The following is a 19,428-nucleotide window of genomic DNA, read 5'->3' on the forward strand; positions in this document are numbered from 1 at the left end:
TTGTTGCCCAGTGGTATGGCCCTCAGTTCACAGGTTATCTTTTTGTTTAGTATATATTTTTTATTATAAAGATACTATACAGGGGCGGGAAGGTGGCTCAGTGGTAGAGCGCTTGCCTTGCATGCATGAGGCCCTAGGTTCAATTCCTCAGCACCACATATGTAAAAAGAAAAAAAGCCAGGAGTGGCACTGTGGCTCAAGTGGTAGAGTGCTAGCCTTGAGCTGAAGAGCTGAGGGACAGTGCCCAGGCCCAGAGTTCAAGCCCCACGACCGGACCCAGAAAAAAAGAAAATGATACTGTACAAAGGGGTTAAAGTTGCATGAGTAAGGTAATGAGCACATTTCCTATGGAGCATGGTTAACTCCTTCTTTGTTTTTCCCCTACCATCCCTTTCCTCCCCACCTCCCAAGCTCCTCCCCACCTCCCAAGCTCCTCCCCCACCCAGTTGTAAAGTTCGTTTTCAACATAGTGTCTTATACATCTCATTATTACAGAGGATCAACCTGTATCCTTATTTCAGCATTTTGTTATTTCCCTTCCCTTCCCCAAATTAAAAAAAAAATGTATAAACAAGATGCAACGCACCAGAATCAAATACAATGGGGTTATACCATGGGGGAAGAACATACAAAAGAAACAAAAAAAATCACATAGTACATAATAAATACATTAAAAACAACAGCAAGAAAGATAAAACCTCTTGTGTCCCTATCTTGTTATTCATTTCACTAAGCATCATCTTATATGGTCATATGTACATAGCTTTTGACTTTTTCTGCTTGCAGCCATAGGATATGTTTGGGGAGAGAGGGGGAAGAGATATGATCCAGCAAAGTCTATAGCAAGAGCAGTTCTACATATGGGGGGGGTGGGGAAGTTAGTTAAGCTTGTGTTAAAAATACTTGGGGGTTGGGAGCGTGACTCAAGTGAGAGCGCACCTGCCTAGCAAGCATGTGGCCATGAGCTCAAACCGCATGTGTCATGGTACAGTTTACCAGTTGATTTATATCGCATAAGCAAAGAGCAATTTTAAAACTTTTAAAGAAATTCAGGCCGGGCGCTGGTGGCTCATGCCTGTAATCCTAGCTACTCAGGAGGCTGAGATCTGAGAATCATGGTTCAAAGCCAGCATGGGCAGGAAAGTCCATGAAACTTTTATCTCCAATAAAGCACTAGAAAACCAAGTGGCGCTGTGGCTCAAGCGGTAGAGCACTCACCTTGAGCTGAAGAGCACAAGGACAGCTCCCAAGCCCAGAGTTCAAGCCCCACAACGGACAAAAAAAAGAAAAAAGGAAAAAAAAGAAATTCAAATAAAAAAAATAGTGAATGCATAGAATTGAGAATTTAAGCTGTTAATATGAAGTTATAGACAGATTGATAAGACAGTAAATGAAAATGAGGGGTAAGAAAGAAATTAAAATGTTCCTGGGCCCAGCCCAATGTCTCATACCCCTATTTCCCAGTTATGGAGGAGACAGAGATGGGGAGGATTTTGGTTCAAGACTAGCCTAGGCAAAACATTAGTGAGACTCCTATCTGAACCAATAAGCATGCATGATGATGCATGCCTATAATCCCAACTATTCATTAGGCTGTAGGGAAGGGCATCATAATTCAAAGCTGACCCCAAGTGAAAGAAGAACAGAGTGAAGAGGGAGGCTAACTGAAAAGAAAACCAAGAGAGGACTGGAGCATGGTTCAAGTGGTAGAGTGCCATCTTAGCAAGCTCAAGGCAAGTTTAAGCTCCAGCACTGTAAAAAAAAAAAAAAAAAAGATTGTTGTGAATAACTGAAGTATTTGGGAAGAGAATGGACAGCAAAGAGAACAACAAAGAAGATTCAAAAATTGAATATTTGAAAACTGAGAAGATAGTAGCATCATTGATAATACCAAAAATAAAGTTTAAAAAAAAAATTTTTTTTTGGTCCGGTCGTGGGGCCTGAACTCTGGGCCTGGGCACTGTCCCTCAGCTCTTCAGCTCAAGGCTAGTGCTCTACCATTTGAGCCACAGCACCACTTCCAGCTTTTTTTTTCTGCTTATGTGGTGCTGAGGAATCGAACCCAGGGCCTCATGCATGCAAGGCAAGTGCTTTACCACTGAGCCACCTTCCCAGCCCTAAAGTTAAAATTTAATATGTGGTATATAACACAAGTTTCAGGGTTATTTTGTTTCATTCTGTGGTTTTCACTCTTGTATATTTTAGCTGTATTACTAATTCCCAACATGATTGGAAATAAGATTCAGTTGTAAAGAAGAAAACTTCCGTTTCTGTTCATATTTATATTAGTATCCAGTCTAACAATCTGACACTTAATTCTTTGTTTTCCTTGGAATTATTTAAAATGAATTATAAATCCCACACCATCATTTAACTAGTTATCACTTCTTGTCCATTTACAGATAAATAACTCATCCTCCAATGATTCTAATGATTGTTATTCCCAGAACTGTTTCCAACAAAATAACAGAGAGAAAACAAAATGGGAAAGCAATCATCCCTATACAAAGAAAACCTTATTTACTTGGTAGTCAATACTCAAAAGAAAAAAATAGCATAAAGACAGAGTGTTCCTTCTAAAGTAGCTTGTCTGATGAAGTTACAGTTCCAACTTTTCCTTTATAAATTATAATGACTTGCCAGTCACTGTGGCCCGCACCTGTCATCCTAGTTACTCAGAAGGCTGAGATGGGAGGATCAAAGTTTGAGGCCAGCCCTGGCAAAAAAGTTCATGAGGCCATCTCAACCAATAAATGCTGACATCCATGTATCACTGGTTTTCACGTGTGGAGACAAGAATTACTTGTTTAAGTTTGTTAATCTCAGAAACAAAACATTTGTTTCTCTTAGCAAGGTTTAATTTGCTTTTTAATGATATTGATCCAAGTTCAGAAAATAAAATTCTAAAAAGCTTGAAAGAAAAAGAAAAGGATCATTATTCTCTTTAGTCCTGAGAATATCATGTCTCACAGTCTCTACTTCAAATGTTATCATTGAAAGCTAAATTGGAAAACTGGGAGAAAAAATATAGTTGTTTTATTTAGTTAGACAATAACCAATTACTAGGATGTAGAATTCTTGTCAAATTAAGCTGAAGCTAATATGAACTTTAACCTGCTGTTCAATCATAATTGAAATTTCTGGGTTTTTGTTTTTTGCGTTTTTTTTTTTAGCTCTGTAGGGACATTTTCTCATTCTTCTTTACTCCCAATACTTATTCAAAGATCTTTTGAGCCTGTACCCGCCTACATGCCTGATACTGTTGCAGGTGCTAGAAGAAAAGTAAAAATATTTTTTCTATGAGAAATAGACAGCATTGTCTTAAGAAATTTATTGGTTGTGGGTTTTTTTTATTTTTTATTTTTTGGCTTTGTAGCTGCTAAATCCTGAAGATGACCTCTTACCAGGAAAGATCCGAGACAGCAATCGTTCAACCCTCCTAGCAACAATTCAGGAACATGGTTACCCCACAATCAACTTGGGAATTGTGGGAGACAAGTAAGTATGGCATTTTATTTTGGAAAGTTATATAAATATGAAGTTTTAGAGTACAAGTAGTAGAAAGTTGTTAATTTAATTTTTACAAATTTAATACTAATTTTTTTTTTGTCATGGGGCTTGAACTATGGGCTTGGGCGCTGTCCCTGTGCTCTTCAGCTCAAGGCAAGTGCTCTACCACTTGAGCCACAGCACCACTTCCGGCTTTCTAGTGGTTATTTGGAGATAAGAGCCTCACGGACTTTCCTGCCCAGGCTGGCTTTGAACCATGATCCTCAGATCTCAGCCTCCTGAGCTAGCATTATAGGCATGAGCCACCAGTGCCTGGCCTTAAATTGTTTTTTGTATCTTTATGTAACCCAAGTTTCTCCTAGTTTTATGCAATTACAAATAAAAAGGAATGCACATTGACTATAAACACTACTGTAAGAGCCATATTGTTCCATCTGCCAAATTACCTCAGCCCTCCAGTGAATTCAGCAAACATTTCTGGAATCTCCAGTGGTGTGTTAATCAGAAGAAAGTCTCTGCTTTCTAACCATCCTGCTCCCATGCAACATTGCTTGGCCCTTTCTTACCAGACGCTGTTTCTATGTTACTAGAGAAGTCTCTTCTTTACTAACACTCAAACATCAGCCTGGCTGATCAGTCTGAGTGATACACCAAGATGCATCAGTCACCATAATTGCCTCTCTTACTTAGCACTACCTTGTCACTTAGTAAAGCTCATTGTGCAGAGATCCGTGGATCAAATGTGTTTTTGAAGAGCTTTGCCCTACCATTCATGAGGAATGCTTTCACAACCTACTCTACCAAAGCCATCTTAGATACAAAGTAAACACACTACAAACCTTCCACACAAACAACATCATACTAATAGCTCTCAAGGACTTTTCTTCCTCCTGATTTTTTTTTCCTCTTAAAGACATTAGAGAAGTTGTTTGGTGCATTTTAAGCATCATTTTTCATTTGTATTAGCTCTAAATAAGTTCAGAATTAAATAACAAATTATCTTAGAGCACATGCTGATGAAGCCAATGTCTTAAGTTGCCCAGTATGAAGGTCCTTTTGGTATTTTTGAGACCAAAGTCTTACTATGCAGTTCAAGCTGGTCTAGAACTTGCTTAAAATCATGATCCTCCTTCCTCAGCCTTTCAAGCGCCTAGGCTACTATACCCAATGTTGTGTTTTATTAAAGGTGCTTAATATAATATACATATTGATAGTACCTTATTCTAAAGCCAGAACACTATTGAAAGTCTCTCATGATGGTTTAAATTGTATGGGAGTCCACACTCTTGACTTGTGCCCACATTTCCCAATAATTAGTATTAGTATTATATTAAACTCCAAAACATATCTTGAAAACAGCATAAAGAACAATGAACAGACACAGAAATAAACAGCTCAGAGAAATGTGAAAATGTCTACTGTATATACTTTTATTTGATAGTAATACCTAATATCAAACAGAACATTTTTAAAAGAGATTTATATAAATTTAGGCTTCTTCAGTCTAGAATGTTTTACTAAAAAAGCCCAGGATGAATGCTTTAGAACACAGAGGTGGGTTGTGGGAGGAAAGAATTTATAACTATTCTCATGAAAATATGTACTAGCAAAAGAAATAAGGTACATTTACTCTATAGCTTCTTGAGACTCTGAGTGTTGCCTCCTTCTTCATTCTACCTCTTCCCATGTAGCCTTTCGCTAATAAGAGCACATGGTATTATTATTCAGAACTTTCTGGGAGAAACTCTCCAGGGAAACTAGCAGAATCATAGGGAGAAACTCTTCCCTGTGTTTAAAGCAAAGAAATAGCTCAAGAATACCCTCAAATACAGATTTTGCATTTCTAAGAAACTCCCAGTTGATAGGAAGCTGCTGGTTTATAAATCACAGGAAGTAGCAAGGTTGTAGACAATTGAACCACAGATCTGGTATAAATTTTAGATCAACCACTAAAACAGATAAAGATCCTGCCACTAGGCTAAAGAGTAACAGTTCTATTCTTGTTCTCTTAAGAGGCTTAGATGTTGGGTGTAGTGGCTCTCACCTGTAATTCTAGCTATTCAGGAAGTAAAGATCAGGAGGATCATGATTTGAGGCCAGCAAAATATTCATCAGACCGCATCTCAGTCATCAGGTGGGGGCATGTACTTGGGATCTCTGCAAGGCAAGAAGCATAGGTTGAGGGTTGTAGTCCAAGGTCTACTCTGGCAAAAAATTGATAGATGTAGTGATACACACCTATCATCCCAGCGTCTTCAGAAGTGGAGATAGGAGGCCAGTGGTTTAAGGCTTTTGTTTAGCAAAAATTAATGAGACCCTATTTTAAAAACAAGCCAAATATGTTGATGTACACTCAATAAGTAGATATAAGAAGATTATAGTGCCCAAGGTCAGCCCCAGGAAAAGCCCAAGACCCCATCTGAAAAAAATTAAATAAGAGTTCTGGGTGCATGGAGTAACTAGTAGAGCTTTTATTTAGCAAACATTATCTTGCACTCAAAAAAAAAAAAAAAAGCTCACTATTCAGATTGAGCCAAGCACAGATATTACATAGCCTATCAGAAGAACAGTAGCACTATGGGCTAGAATAAGAAAGTTTTATAAATATGCAATTCCAACAAGAACTTGAAGAATTAGTAAGATTTAGACAGTAAAAGAGAACGTGTAAATTCAAATTATTTTTTAAAAAGTAACAAAAATAAAGAAGTATTAAAAAAGAAAAAGAGGCTGGGTGCCAGTGGTTCACATCTATAATCCTAGCTACTCAGCTGAGATCTGAGGATAGTGGTTCAGAGCCAGCTGGGGCAGGAACGTCTGTGAGACTCTTATCTCCAATAAACCACCAGAAAAACCAGAAGTGGTGCTGTGACTCAAGAGGTAGAATGCTAGCCTTGAGCTGAAGAGCTGAGGGACAGCACTCAGTCCCAGAGTTCAAGCCCCATGACCAACAACAACAAAAAAAAAGTAAATGAATAAGCTACTCAATATGATTACAACAGAAGGAATACAGGTAACTTAGTAGAAAATCAAAATCAAATGTTTAAAAGGGCTTAAAATCTAGATGGAATACCAAAAATCAGTTAAGTATGAAGCAAAAAAAAGTATTTTAGAAATTTAACTGAGATGAATCAGATGGGCTAATGATAGACACTGGATAGAGAAACACTAGAAATGTTTACCTGTAAGGATTCCTCAATCTTATTGAAAATTCTATTACGCAGCAAATCGAATGGCCTCTGATCTTGTATTTCTAACAAGCTCCCAGTTGATGTAAGGTTTAGGTCCAAGGAACACAGGCAGTATCAAGGTTATAGTCAATTCACTCACACATCTGCTATGAATCCTAAGTCGCCCACTACTGACTTAGAATATACATACTTAGAATATACATATTGGTTATTGAATAATATTTTATATAACTTAAAAAGAAAGATCAAATCAAAAGGAAAATGTGAAGGCTACTACATAGCACTAAACAGTATTAGCACTGATTCATCTTCATCAAGATAAGACCACCTTGATGATTTATGTATGTAAGCATCAGTAAAATGCCTACAAAATTTAGCTGCTAGGCTACTTCATCACAATTTTATATCCCTACCTAACAACACATTATTTCTACATCTTTATCTTCCATTTACAGTATATGCTTTCTTTGCTTTTGAAGTTCTCTATCTTTACTCATTCCCTAAATATGTTTCCATGGCTTTCTGTCCCAGTCTTTAGGCCACTGACTCCCTGTCTTATGTCCCTACCCTGAATATTAAAGTAAGCCAAAATATTGCAAATTAGCACAAATTTATGAGAGTTTATACACTTTCAAGCACTATCTCATTTAGAATAGGGAGAGGAAATGAGGAAAATTCCAAAGGAATTTAGGCGGCTTTTAACTTTAAAAATTAAAGAGAGCTGCTCTCTCAGGCATAAACAGATGTTCTTACTCATTTACCTCTTGAATATAATAGGCATTTGTTATGATCCAAATACACAATCCACTTGGGGATTTTTTTAAAATAAAGTTCCCTATTGACTTCATATTATTCCTAAAACTGGATTCAACTAGTAAGCTTTTCTAATTATATCTTAGATGTGAGTTCAGCATTATAGCTTCCCAACTGCCAATTTGTACCTTGCAGCCTTTCAAGACTGAAAGGTTGGGAATTTCTCATAATGAAATTCTCATAATTTCTTTCTGGAAAACTGCATCCACAGAAGCCTGCCCCACCAGAATCACGTTTGTCTTACTTGGCTCTGTCATAGATTGGTGTTCTGGATCTTACCTGCTTACTTTTGATGCTGCCAATTTGTTAAGCTGCTTTTTCACATTAAAGCATGAAGTAGAAGATTAACAAGTACTAAGGTAGTAAATTAGTTCTTACTAAACTGGCACATTCAGCCAGAATTATCAAGATAGATTTCACAGTATTTGGGCAAAGTTAGTATCTTACAGCTTCAAACTTATGACCCAAAATTGTCCTAACTTCTTAGTGCCTACCTACTGTTCTTAAAGAATTTTCTAATCAGTTTTTGAATCAGTATAATGTCTGTGTCTTCTGATCATTTATCAGCAAAGTTCTATATTCTCTATTTCTATTGAAAGCATATTCTTCCTACTCTCAATGAGAGACTTTTTCAATGGCTGATTACTCAACATCAGTTCTGACCATTGTCTCACATGTATTTTAATTTTAATATACTTGCTTTCATTTTAATATTGTCAAATTCAATAAATTATTATATAATTGTATAAATTATACATTATTGGGACCATACTTTCTTATCTTTTTTATGGCTCCACAGTGCCAGAAAACCCAGCAAAACTGAAAATGGTCAAAATGATGGCTATATATTATACATAATTTATTTTACTCATGAAGTAAACACCCAACAGCCTTTTGAAGAAATTAGTATGTGTCTCAAGCTAGCTTTTGTTTTGTGGTATGATTAACTGCTACTATTCTTTAATCTACAAAATCCTAGACGTTTTTCTAACTGTATAGCTGTCATCCTCATTCAACTTAAAATGATACAGCTTGCAGTTGGTATAACAGATGAAACAGAAAACTAATTAGCAGCTGCTGTCCATCTGTGTATTTATATTAAATATTTTAAAATAAAAATGCATTTACATTCTGAATACTCTGAAATTTAAAATCCTAAACTTGGGTAAAGGTTCTATCTTGGTCTTGAATTTGAAGAAGACTTCATGGTAAAGCAAAAAGATTTTTATGCTAAAATCAGGATTATAGTCATTTAAGGCCAAAGAAAATTTTAAAAGGCAAAGGAGTCTTAATGAAGTGGGATCTCTATACAATCAGACTTGCTGATTTGCAGAGCCAGAAAAAAAGTCATACTTTGTAGAAATTTTAATGCTCCCTTCACAGGAAGTATATATAGTTTTGAGAAAGTCATATTCATCCTGTTAGGTTTGAGATATATTTCTTGCTCTTTTTTATACCTGTCTGTTAAATTTGTGCTTCTCTGACATGAGATTAAAATTCTAGGCAGAGTGTTACTATTTTTATTGGTGCCATCTCCCAAGTTGAAGAGGAATGTTGTGGTTTCTATTTTTTTCACTTAAGTTAATATTTCTAACATGCAAACGGTAAGAGGAAGAAGAGTGTGATCTATTAAAATAGTACCATATCACAATCCTCAAGCCAATTTTCCCTTTTTTGGTTCAGTCTATATGTGTAGAAGAAATAGTCATTGTTTATGTAACTATTATATAATGTTATAGAACTGTATTGTTTCATTATTTCCATCATCTTGATCCATTATGAACTAATTTTGCAACTGGTGAGAGATAGGGATCTAATTAGAGTTGAAACATGTGGATATCCATTTTTCCCAACACTATTTGTTGGAAACAACATATATTTTTGACACTTTGTTGAAGATCAGATAGCTATAACTATGTGGGTTTATTTCTAGGTTTCCTTTTCTATTCCATTGGTCTATGAGGCTGTTTTTTACTAAGGCTCTTTAGTGTATTTGGACACCAGTTTTGTCATACCTGCAGTGTTTTTTATTTTGCTCAGGACTGCTTTGGCTTTTCAGGGTCTTTTATGCTTTCATGTCAGTTTTAGGATTTTTTTTTCTATTTCCATGAAGAATAACATTAGGATTTGATGGGTATTTTATTGAAGCTGTAGACTGCTTTCTAGTATAGATATTGTCACAAAATTAATTCTGGTAATCCATGAAAATATGCCTTTCCATCTCCTACTATCTTCTTCAATTTCTTTTATCAAGGTTTTATACTTTTCACTCTAGACATCTTTCATCTTATTTGGTTTAGTCCTAGACATTTTTTAAGCTATTATGAATGGGACTGGTTTCCTAATTTCTTTTTCAGCCTGCTAATTACTTAGTGTATAGAAAATTCATTAATTCTTTTTCTATTAGTATCCTTTTATTTCTTTTTCTTGCCTTAATGCTCTAGATAAGAGTTCAGGTGCTATATTGAGGAATAGCGTAGAGTGGGGACCCTGGCCTAGTTCTTGAATTTAGAAGAAATAGCTTCAGGTTTTTTTTCATTTCATGTGATGTTGATTATAGGCTTATTGTACATAGCCTTGGTTAAGTTGAGGCATGTTCACTCTATTCCTAATTTCTTCAAGACTTTCATCTTGAAGCCATTTGAATTTTATTAAAGACTTTTCCTGCATCAATTAAAATAACCATGTGATTTTGTCCTTTGTAGGCAGAGTATTGTGTTATTGGTTTGTGTATACTGAACCGTGTTTACATCCCTCATGTGAAACCAACGTGATTGTGATATATGATCTTTTGAGTTGTTGAACTCACTTTGCAGGTATTCCACTTCAGATCTTCATGTCTGCGTTCATCAAGGAAAATTGACCTATAATTTTTTTATTGTGTTGTTATCTGGCCATGATTTCAGGGTATAATTCTACCTTCATGAATTTGGCAGTATTCCTCTATTTTATTGACTAGTTTGAAAAGCATTGGTGTCAAGTTCTTCCTTAAAAGTCACATTCACATCCTAGCTACTCAGGAGGCTGAGATCTGAGGATCGCAGTTCAAAGCCAGCCCGGGCAGGGAAAGCTGTGAAACTCATCTCCAATAAACCACCAGCAAAACAGAAGTGGTGCTGTAGCTCAAGTGGTAGGGCACTAACCTTGAGCTAAAGAATGGAGGGACAGCGCTCAGGCCCAGAGTTCAAGCCCCATGACTGACAAAAAAAAAACAAAGTCATATTCACTAGAGAATTTGACCTATGGTGGGCTTTTCTTTGTTGGGAAACTCATTTTCTGCTTCAGTTTGTTTGTTGTAGGTTTGCATCATGTTGGTTTAATTTTAGTAGGTCATCTATCTCAGGAAATACATTTCTTCTACATTTTCGAGTTTATTAGAATATGAACTTTTGAAGTGTTCGCAAATGATCATCTGATTTTCATTGGTATTTGTTATGATATTCCCTTTTCATCTCTAATTTTGTAATTTGTATCTTCTTGCTCTTTCTTTTGATTGCTTTAGGTAAAGGGTTGTCTTTCAAAGTACTGTTCTGTGCTGATCTTTATAGTTTCTTTCCATCTGTGAACTTGGGATTTGGTTGGCTCTTGTGTTCTAAGAGCTTGAGGTACCTTATTAGGTAGTTTATTTGAAATCTCTGTTGTTGTTTTTATGTAGGTACTCATAACTATAAACTTTCCTCTTCACATATACTTTGCTGTGTCCCACAGGTTCTGACAAATAGTATTTCCCTTTACATTTAATTCTAGGAATTGTTTTATTCCACTTATTTCTTGAATGATTCAAAACTGTATTGCTCAGTCTCCATATATTTCAGTATCTTCTGAAGTTTGCCCTGCTGTTGATTTAGTTTCGGTCCTTTGTGATCTAATAAAATATAGGAAGGTATTTTATTATTCAGGTATTTGCTAAAACTTACTTTATGATCCAAAATATGACCTATTTTGAGAAAGTTCTGTGAGGTACTAAGAAAAATATGTGTTCTGCAATTGCTGAGTAGAACATTCTGTAGCTGTCTGTTAACTCTGTTTGAACCATAGCATTTTTTAGTTCTGAAGTTTCTTGGTTGACTCTTTTGTCCAGATGACATTTTATCTAGTACCTTCAGACTCCACTAAGCCATTCATCACCCTGTGGTGGGTAAGAGGCATGGGAAGCTGGGGAGTGTGCATGATTTATGGGATCTGAGCTCTAATCTCGCAGTCCCTCCTCATCTCTTGACAGCAAACTATAGGCCCAAGGCTAAGCTTTTTGCCAGGTTTAGTCTTGGTGCTTTATTCCCATATTATTACTCAGAATCTGGACCTTGTGATCACCAGGAAGGCCAAAGCCACTGACCACACTCCCTTCTGCTTAAACTTCACAATGGCTCCACATCAGACTATCTTTTTTATGAACATCTCTCGTGGCTTTCTACAACCCAGATGGTGTGGCAGGCTTTCCTGTGTCTCTCTTAGCCATTTTTGTTCCTTGTTTTCAAGTCCCTAGAGTAGCTTAGTTCAGTCTCAAGCAATAGTAGTTAAATCTCAACCTCTTAAGATGGTACTTTGCTATATTACCAGAGCTTTAGCTCGGGTCTCATACTCTCATTAGGCTTTTTCCACTCACAGCTGATGTTGTACTACTTGAGTCATATCTCTAGTCCAGCCTTTTTCCTGGTTAATTGGAGATAGACTCTCTCAAATTTATCTATCCAGGCTGGTTTCAATCATGAGCCTCAGATCTCAGCCTCCTAAGTAGCTAGGATTATAGGCCACTGACACCTCGCTATGAGTTACACTTTTTAATCCTCTGTCCTCAAGAAAATTAATATATTTTTCTCTCTCTTTAATAAAACTGAGAAAGCATGTTTTCATTACAATATGTGTGATTATAATCATTACATGTTTATTACCCTTTATTATTGTTTAGACTAATATCCTAGTCTTAGAAAGCAAACAGTTGTTGTTTTGGTCAGTCATGGGGCTTGAATTCTGGGTGTCGGCACTGTCCTTGAGCTCCTTTGCTCAAGCTAGCTCTCCACCACTTTGAGCCACTTCCAGTTTTCTGGTGATTAATTGGAGATAAGAGTCTCATGGGCTTTCTTGCTTAGGCTGTCTTTGAACCACGATCCTAGATCTCAGCCTCATGAGTAGCTAGGCTTACAGGTGTGAGCCACTGGTGCCCAGCCAGTGTTCAGTTTTTATTAAAATCTGAGGAGGAAATTTGAAGCAAACATGATAAAATACTACCATTTGGGAAATGTGAGAGATAAATACATAAGTACTGGACTATACTATCTTGTTTTACTTTTTACTATATTATTATATTTACTATATTGTTTTACTTTTTACTATGGTTTATTAGCATACAATTGTGAAAATGTTTTATAGTTCAAATTTTGAGTCCTAAAAGTAAAGCATATTTATGACTGGCCAAGCCCTTAAGTTTTGTTTAATCAAAACCCTTGTTTCCATACAAATTTAAAATTCAGAATCATGTTGGTTCATTCCATAGAACTATACAAACACTTGTACATCTGCAGTCATCTCCAGTCATTCCAGATAAGTTCCCAGCAAATCTGTTTTTTTATATTTTTGCTTAAGAGTCCAATCTCAAGAGAATCTTGCTTTCATCATATATCATATGCCTTAAAAATTCCACAATCAAAGCCGGGCGCTGGTGGCTCACGCCTGTAATCCTAGCTACTCAGGAGGCTGAGATCTGAGGATCGCGGTTCAAAGCCAGCCCGAGCAGGAGAGACCGTGAGACTCCTATCTCCAATAAACCATCAGAAAACCGGAAGTGGTGCTGTAGCTCAAGTGGTAGAGCGCTTAGCCTTGAGCTGAAGAGCTGAGGGACAGCGCCCAGGCCCAGAGTTCAAGTCCCACGGCTGACAAAAAAAAAAAAAAAAAAAAATTCCAGAATCAAGCCGGGCGCTGGTGGCTCACGCCTGTAATCCTAGCTACTCAGGAGGCTGAGATCTGAGGATCGCGGTTCAAAGCCAGCCCGGGCAAGAAAGACCATGAGACTCCTATCTCCAATAAACCACCAGAAAACCGGAAGTGGCGCTGTAGCTCAAGTGGTAGAGCGCTCGCCTTGAGCTGAAGAGCTGAGGGACAGCGCCCAGGCCCAGAGTTCAAGCCCCACGACCGACAAAAAAAAAAAAAAAAAAAAAAAATTCCACAATCAGGGGCTGGGAAGGTAGCTCAGTGGTAGAGTGCTTGCCTTGCATGCATGAGGTCCTGGGTTCGATTCCTCAGCACCACACAAGCAGAAAAGGCTGGAAGTGGTGCTGTGGCTCAAGTGGTAGAATGCTAGCCTTGAGCTGAAGAGCTGAGGGACAGCACCCAGAGTTCAGGCCCACGACTAACAAAAAAAAAAAATACACAATCACTTCTGATTAGGCAGAGATGGGGGTGGGGGGAATGCTTATGGAGAAACTAGAAGTTGTAGCTCTAGCCAGTTCTGGCGCTTACTGCTCTGCTGGGCCTTTCATATTCTACTTTGAACATAATACTCCTCATTCAGTATACCTAACAAGTTTATTGTGAGGTAATAAATAAGGAAATCCATGATGTCTGGGCAGACCTTCAGACGTGAGAAATATGCAACAGAAAGTAGAGTTAGAGAGGGGGCAAAATAGGGCACAAAAAGGTGGAACCCAGTTATGATGCTAGACAGAGTGACACAACTTGATATGCAGTAAAAAGCATCATTGTGTATATTCTTTGATAAATCACAGCAGTAAAGATATGAAACAAAATCCTTCATAACAAAATCCTTCATAACTTATTTCTACAAATTGAAACATTTCATGTTGACAATAATTGACACTTTTACAAAACAATGATGAACATGTCACTGATACTTTTTTAATGACTTTACAATAATCCTATAGAATCAGTGTCATAACTCATGTAAGATTGATGAAATTACCTACAGTCTCTGTGTGAGCACAAAATTATATTTTGCTAATATATCAAATAAATTTGCACCTAAACCACATTCTTAAGGTTCTGTGTTTGGGGTGTTTCTCCTGTTTCCTCCCTTTTCAGAGGTCCATGTTAGATATCCATAAGGAGAGAGGCAAAGAGCAGTGAGGGAGTGCTAATGAAAATGAACACCCTTTTCTTCCTATGTAACTTCTCAGTAAACAAGAATGCAGACTGGACATAAACACCTCAAAGGTATCTTCTCTACAGATGAAGAAAAATGCCAAGTGCAGGTTACATTGCTCAATAGCTCTGTATGGATTTAAAATAGTGATTAAACAGTCCCATTCAGCTAATCACTAACATTTCCTGTCCCTTGTTGAGTTCTGATACTTGACATTTTGTTTATTCTCAATCAATCCCAAGAAAGACCTGTGAAACCCTAAGGATAAGGTCCATTATCCTCTTGATGTCTTTTATCTCTTCTCTTCACGCCATATATGCCATCAAAGGGACTAGTATGCCTGCCTACATGTGACTCTCAGGAATATCCCTAGAATCAATCCTTAATATTCATCCTCTCCTTTTCTTTGTTTTTGTTTGTGTATTTTGTTTTTGTTTCAGAACAGGAGATTGAGCTTAGGCCCTTGTATCTGCTTAACAAAAGCTCTATCACATGAACCACACCAGCAGCCCTCATCCTGTCCTTTTACCTTCTCAGAATAGGTCATATAGTCTCTGCATTTCTTCTCATTTTTTCTCTATCCTTTCACTCCTCAGTAGACATCTACTCACTCTTCATACTGTTCATTTCTTATTAGATGAACTCCATATTCCATTCTGAACTTGAGATTCCTCCAAAATTATGTCTTGTCCTATCACAGTAGTTTCCAGCCATTGTCCACATTGATCTAGAAATACCACAGACTTGATCATAATTCCAAACTTTGACTAGTGTGTGTAGTCTTATTCATAAAACTCTTTCCTATTTCTTTCTAGCTATCAAAATCCAGACACTTCACAGGACCTCACTTAAGTCATTCACTCCAAAGCGTCTTATTTAATCTTCCCAACACCTGGGATTACCAACTGTCCTTGTGTGTCTTGGGTTTCTGAGGACGTAGTCCTAAAACCTAGGATATTCCAGCCAGGCAATGATGGCTCATGCCTATAATCCTATCTACTCAGGAGTCTTGAGATCTAAGGATTATGGTTTGAAGCTAGGAAAGTCCCTAAGACACTTACCTCCAATTAAGTACCGTCCCCCCCCCCAAAAAAAAAAAAAAACTAAAACTGGAGCTATGGCTCAAGTGATAGTAAAATACTTGAGCAAAAAAAACAAAGTTCAGGGACAACACCTTATAGTCTGCTTTCATTGTTTCATTGTGTTATCTAATTAGAATAAAGGACGCTGCAGAAGCACCTTGAATCCCTATAGCATTTGCAAGGGACTTTTCAATATGAAAACTTTTGCTCCTGTTGGACAGTCTTTTCTGATTCCCACTTCACAACTTCACACAGAATATATGGCTATACTCATGCTAATACCTATTGATTAGGTATATGAAGCAGTTTATAAGTTAGCACTATATCTAAGACATTTGCTTTGTGTGTTAATTTGTCTTTATTTTTTTCCAGCCCAGATGACTTACTCAATGCCTTGAATGAGGGTATCAGTCGTGCTGATGTCATCATCACGTCAGGGGGTGTATCCATGGGAGAAAAGGTATGAAAAATGGGACTCATATATATTCTTGATGTCAATTCATATGGCAGTTAACTGTGGTCAGGAAGTCTTTGATATTCATAGCCAGGCCCCCACAAAGCTGAACACCCATGGGACTTCAGAAATTACTATAAAGAACATGCTGTGTAGGTAGGTCAAGGAGCAGCCTAGCGAACCCCATAATTATCAGTATGTTTATCACTGTGTCCCTGGAGTTTTTACTCAATTTTATTCTATTTATAACTTTCTTTTTATGTTACATTTATGCCCAATATAAAGCTCCAAGATCTTCCTTTGACTTAAATTTAAACATGACCTCCCAGCACCACCTGTCTTATAGCCACCACATATTTCAATACCAACATCCTTTAGTAACCTTACCATACAGGCAAGAAATAATTAGGCAGTCCTTTTGCTGCTTTGTATAAAAAATAATAAATGAAAATATACAGATGCAAGATTTTATAGGACAAAGTATATTTGTCCATAGTATAAGTTTAGCCCTATAAAAACTTTAATATGAATACTATAATGTCTTTAACATTATACATCAATAAAACATTTTAGCTTATGATTATTGAACCCATTGTTTAATGTTTTATTCTCTGCCACAATAATCAACCTCACAAATACTTCAAATTATATAAAATGTTTACCAGACTATAATCCATTTCTGTGTTTTCTTCAATCTCACATTAATTATTTAAACTGAAAAATTATAACTACTACCAAAATGGTAGTTTCACTAAAATTCTTACTAAGAGTCTGATTTATTTTAAGACATGTATATGTATGTGATAATATGCCTTTCCTTAGCTATAAAACTGCCTACATTTATAATCTGACTTTCTGGCAGTAAACTGAGATCAAATCTCCAAATTCAGTAGCCTGAACAGAAAATGCCTACTGTCCATTAACAAATCTTAGTTTCACAATAATTGAGAATAATATTTCAGCTACCAAAAACCAGGGATGAAAATGCATATCAATCCAATTACATCCAGGAATGAAAGTGTTGATGTGAGTGTAGATATTCTTATAACAAATATGGCTACCCAAGTCTTTCCTGAATGTCACAGAAGAATTTAGCCCCAGGTAGAACAAATTCCTTCATCTCTCATGAGATCCAAAGGCTGGGCCTGAGGTCTGTACTGTAGTAGAGAAATAACTTGCAACAAGTCTGTTTTCATAATCATCAAATTGGTCTCAATATCACAAGAACAAGTCTGAAAGTCAGGACTAATCAAATAATAAATTTATTATTCCCAGGGATGTTTTCATGTAGTATTTATCTTTGTTCTTATGAACTTAATTGTGCGATAACACCTATTTGGCAGACCTAAAGTTGTCATTTTGAATAGTTCTAAGAGAGAACAAGCTTACTGCACACACAAGCTTGGTAGTTGTGTAGTCATGGCACAACTTTGTAGTAATGACAGGACACTTCTGAACCTTTTTTATTAGTACCAACAAAGGTGTCAGTCATCTTAGGGAGTTTTCTTTACAAATAAAGCCAGTATAACTAAGCATATTGGGTTTTTCATTTAGTTTTGATTTGCTTCTCTCTGTATGGTATGATAACTACACTACACCTTTAATTTACAAAGAAGAGATTTTAGAACCTGAGCATCCCAAAACATTCCCTCTGAACTAATATCACCTTCTGGAGTAGAGATAATGGTAGCCAGAAAGAAAGAGGTAAAATACTCATGCAGAAGATTTCTGCCAACCACCAAAAAGAATTCTATGTACTTTAGAAGTAGAAAGAAAAGTATAAAGGCTAGAACATCTACTTCAGCCCAAGAGCTGAACCTGAAGAACAATCTCTGAAAAAACAGGGAGATCAAGGAAAGATCCATAGGCATTATGTAGCAGATGTAAGTCTCTTAAGTACAAACACTCAGGTATGGGAGAAATGTATTTGACTACAGGAAAATCATATTCAGAACACCTTGCTACAGAATTGGCAAGAAATTTTATTTAAGCCATCACTGAGGACTGTTACCTCCAAGAATTATGTCAAGAAACCTGGAGGGGCTGACGCAGCACAGAAGCATCAGGGAAACACACCTAGCCACTAGTTTGCACTGGAAATATCTAGAGAATTCTGGTCACACATTAGATTGACTCCACTGAATTACAGTGTATTGGCAGCTGAGAATCATGGGGAGGTTGGGATGGTCTAGACAGCTATCTTCTTTCTGGGTACTTGCCAGCTATCTCCTCTGAAGTCTACCACATTCCCTGCTAAACAGAGTAGAAAGAGCAGCTTTTAGGATCCACGGACTTTTCCCTCTGCCAAGGATTAAAAACAAAAAACAAAAAAACTTGCCCTTACCTGTTCATAGCCCATAGCTATATATGTCTCCACATATCCACTTCCTTCTGCCCGCTCAGCCTTTTCAGTTTTCATCTTTACAAAACACAAAACACCATTTTCATATGATGGTGTCTCCACCACCCATGGGATCAGACTAACTCCAAATATCGTTACTGACCCCAATGAAAGGACTGATTGGTTGCACTACATTTGCCTTTAATGTGAGCCCAAGAGTATCAACTATATGAGCCCCCTTGAATTTATTTGGCAAATCCTCAGTTATTCAGTCATAGAGTATTTAAAACAAATCAATAATATACCAAATAAACACAAAAAGTTTTCCTTATAATTTCATTCAGTCCTATGTTATTTTTGTTCTGCTAAATCTCAAGTTAGCAGTCTGTTTTCACAAAAGTACCTGCTTTCAAACTTGAGTTCTGGAATTCCAAACTGGCAGAGTATAAAAGTTATTCATGATATATCACTACAGATGCCTGCATATAGCATCTGTCATTAGTTTGAAGCAGCTGTGCAGTCCTTTTCCCTAGTGCTCTGAACCTGTCAAGTTATTGATGGTGCTTATAACAGAGCCTCAGGCAAGCATCAGAATAAAACAGAAACATTCTGTAGATCACAGATTCTTAACAACTGTGTTTATATTGCTACTATAACCAATAAGGAACTTGGATGGGATTTCTTACAACTAAAATTATTAAGCTAGTCTCACTTACTAAAATAATTACCATAGCCATATGAACCCGAATTCTTAAAATTATAAGAAATATTTTTTCTAGTGTGGCACATTAAGTTACCAGGTGTGCTCATACATACCTATAGTCTCAGCTACTCAGAAGTCTGGGGAAGGATGCTTGAGACTAGCCTGGGCAACATACTAAAACTTTTCTCTTAAAAATTAATGAAAAGCCAGGTGCCAGTGGCTCTAGCTAATAATCCTAGCC

The 19,428-nt window shown here is 36.9% G+C and overlaps 1 long non-coding RNA gene across 1 annotated transcript in view; it reads left to right on the forward strand.

Moving 5' to 3' along the window:
* Positions 1-3,206: 3,206 nt before the first annotated feature.
* Positions 3,207-19,428, forward strand: part of LOC138837875 (uncharacterized) — a 28,231-nt gene continuing 12,009 nt past the window's right edge. Inside the window, exons 1-2 of the long non-coding RNA XR_011375482.1 lie at positions 3,207-3,498; positions 16,062-16,149. This is a non-coding gene — a long non-coding RNA (uncharacterized lncRNA). The remainder of the gene's footprint in view (positions 3,499-16,061; positions 16,150-19,428) is intronic.

Source organism: Dipodomys merriami, unplaced genomic scaffold (genome assembly GCF_024711535.1).
Source record: "Dipodomys merriami isolate MVZ:Mamm:240054 unplaced genomic scaffold, mDipMer1.0.p SCAF_2778, whole genome shotgun sequence".
NCBI classification, from domain to species: Eukaryota; Metazoa; Chordata; class Mammalia; order Rodentia; family Heteromyidae; genus Dipodomys; species Dipodomys merriami.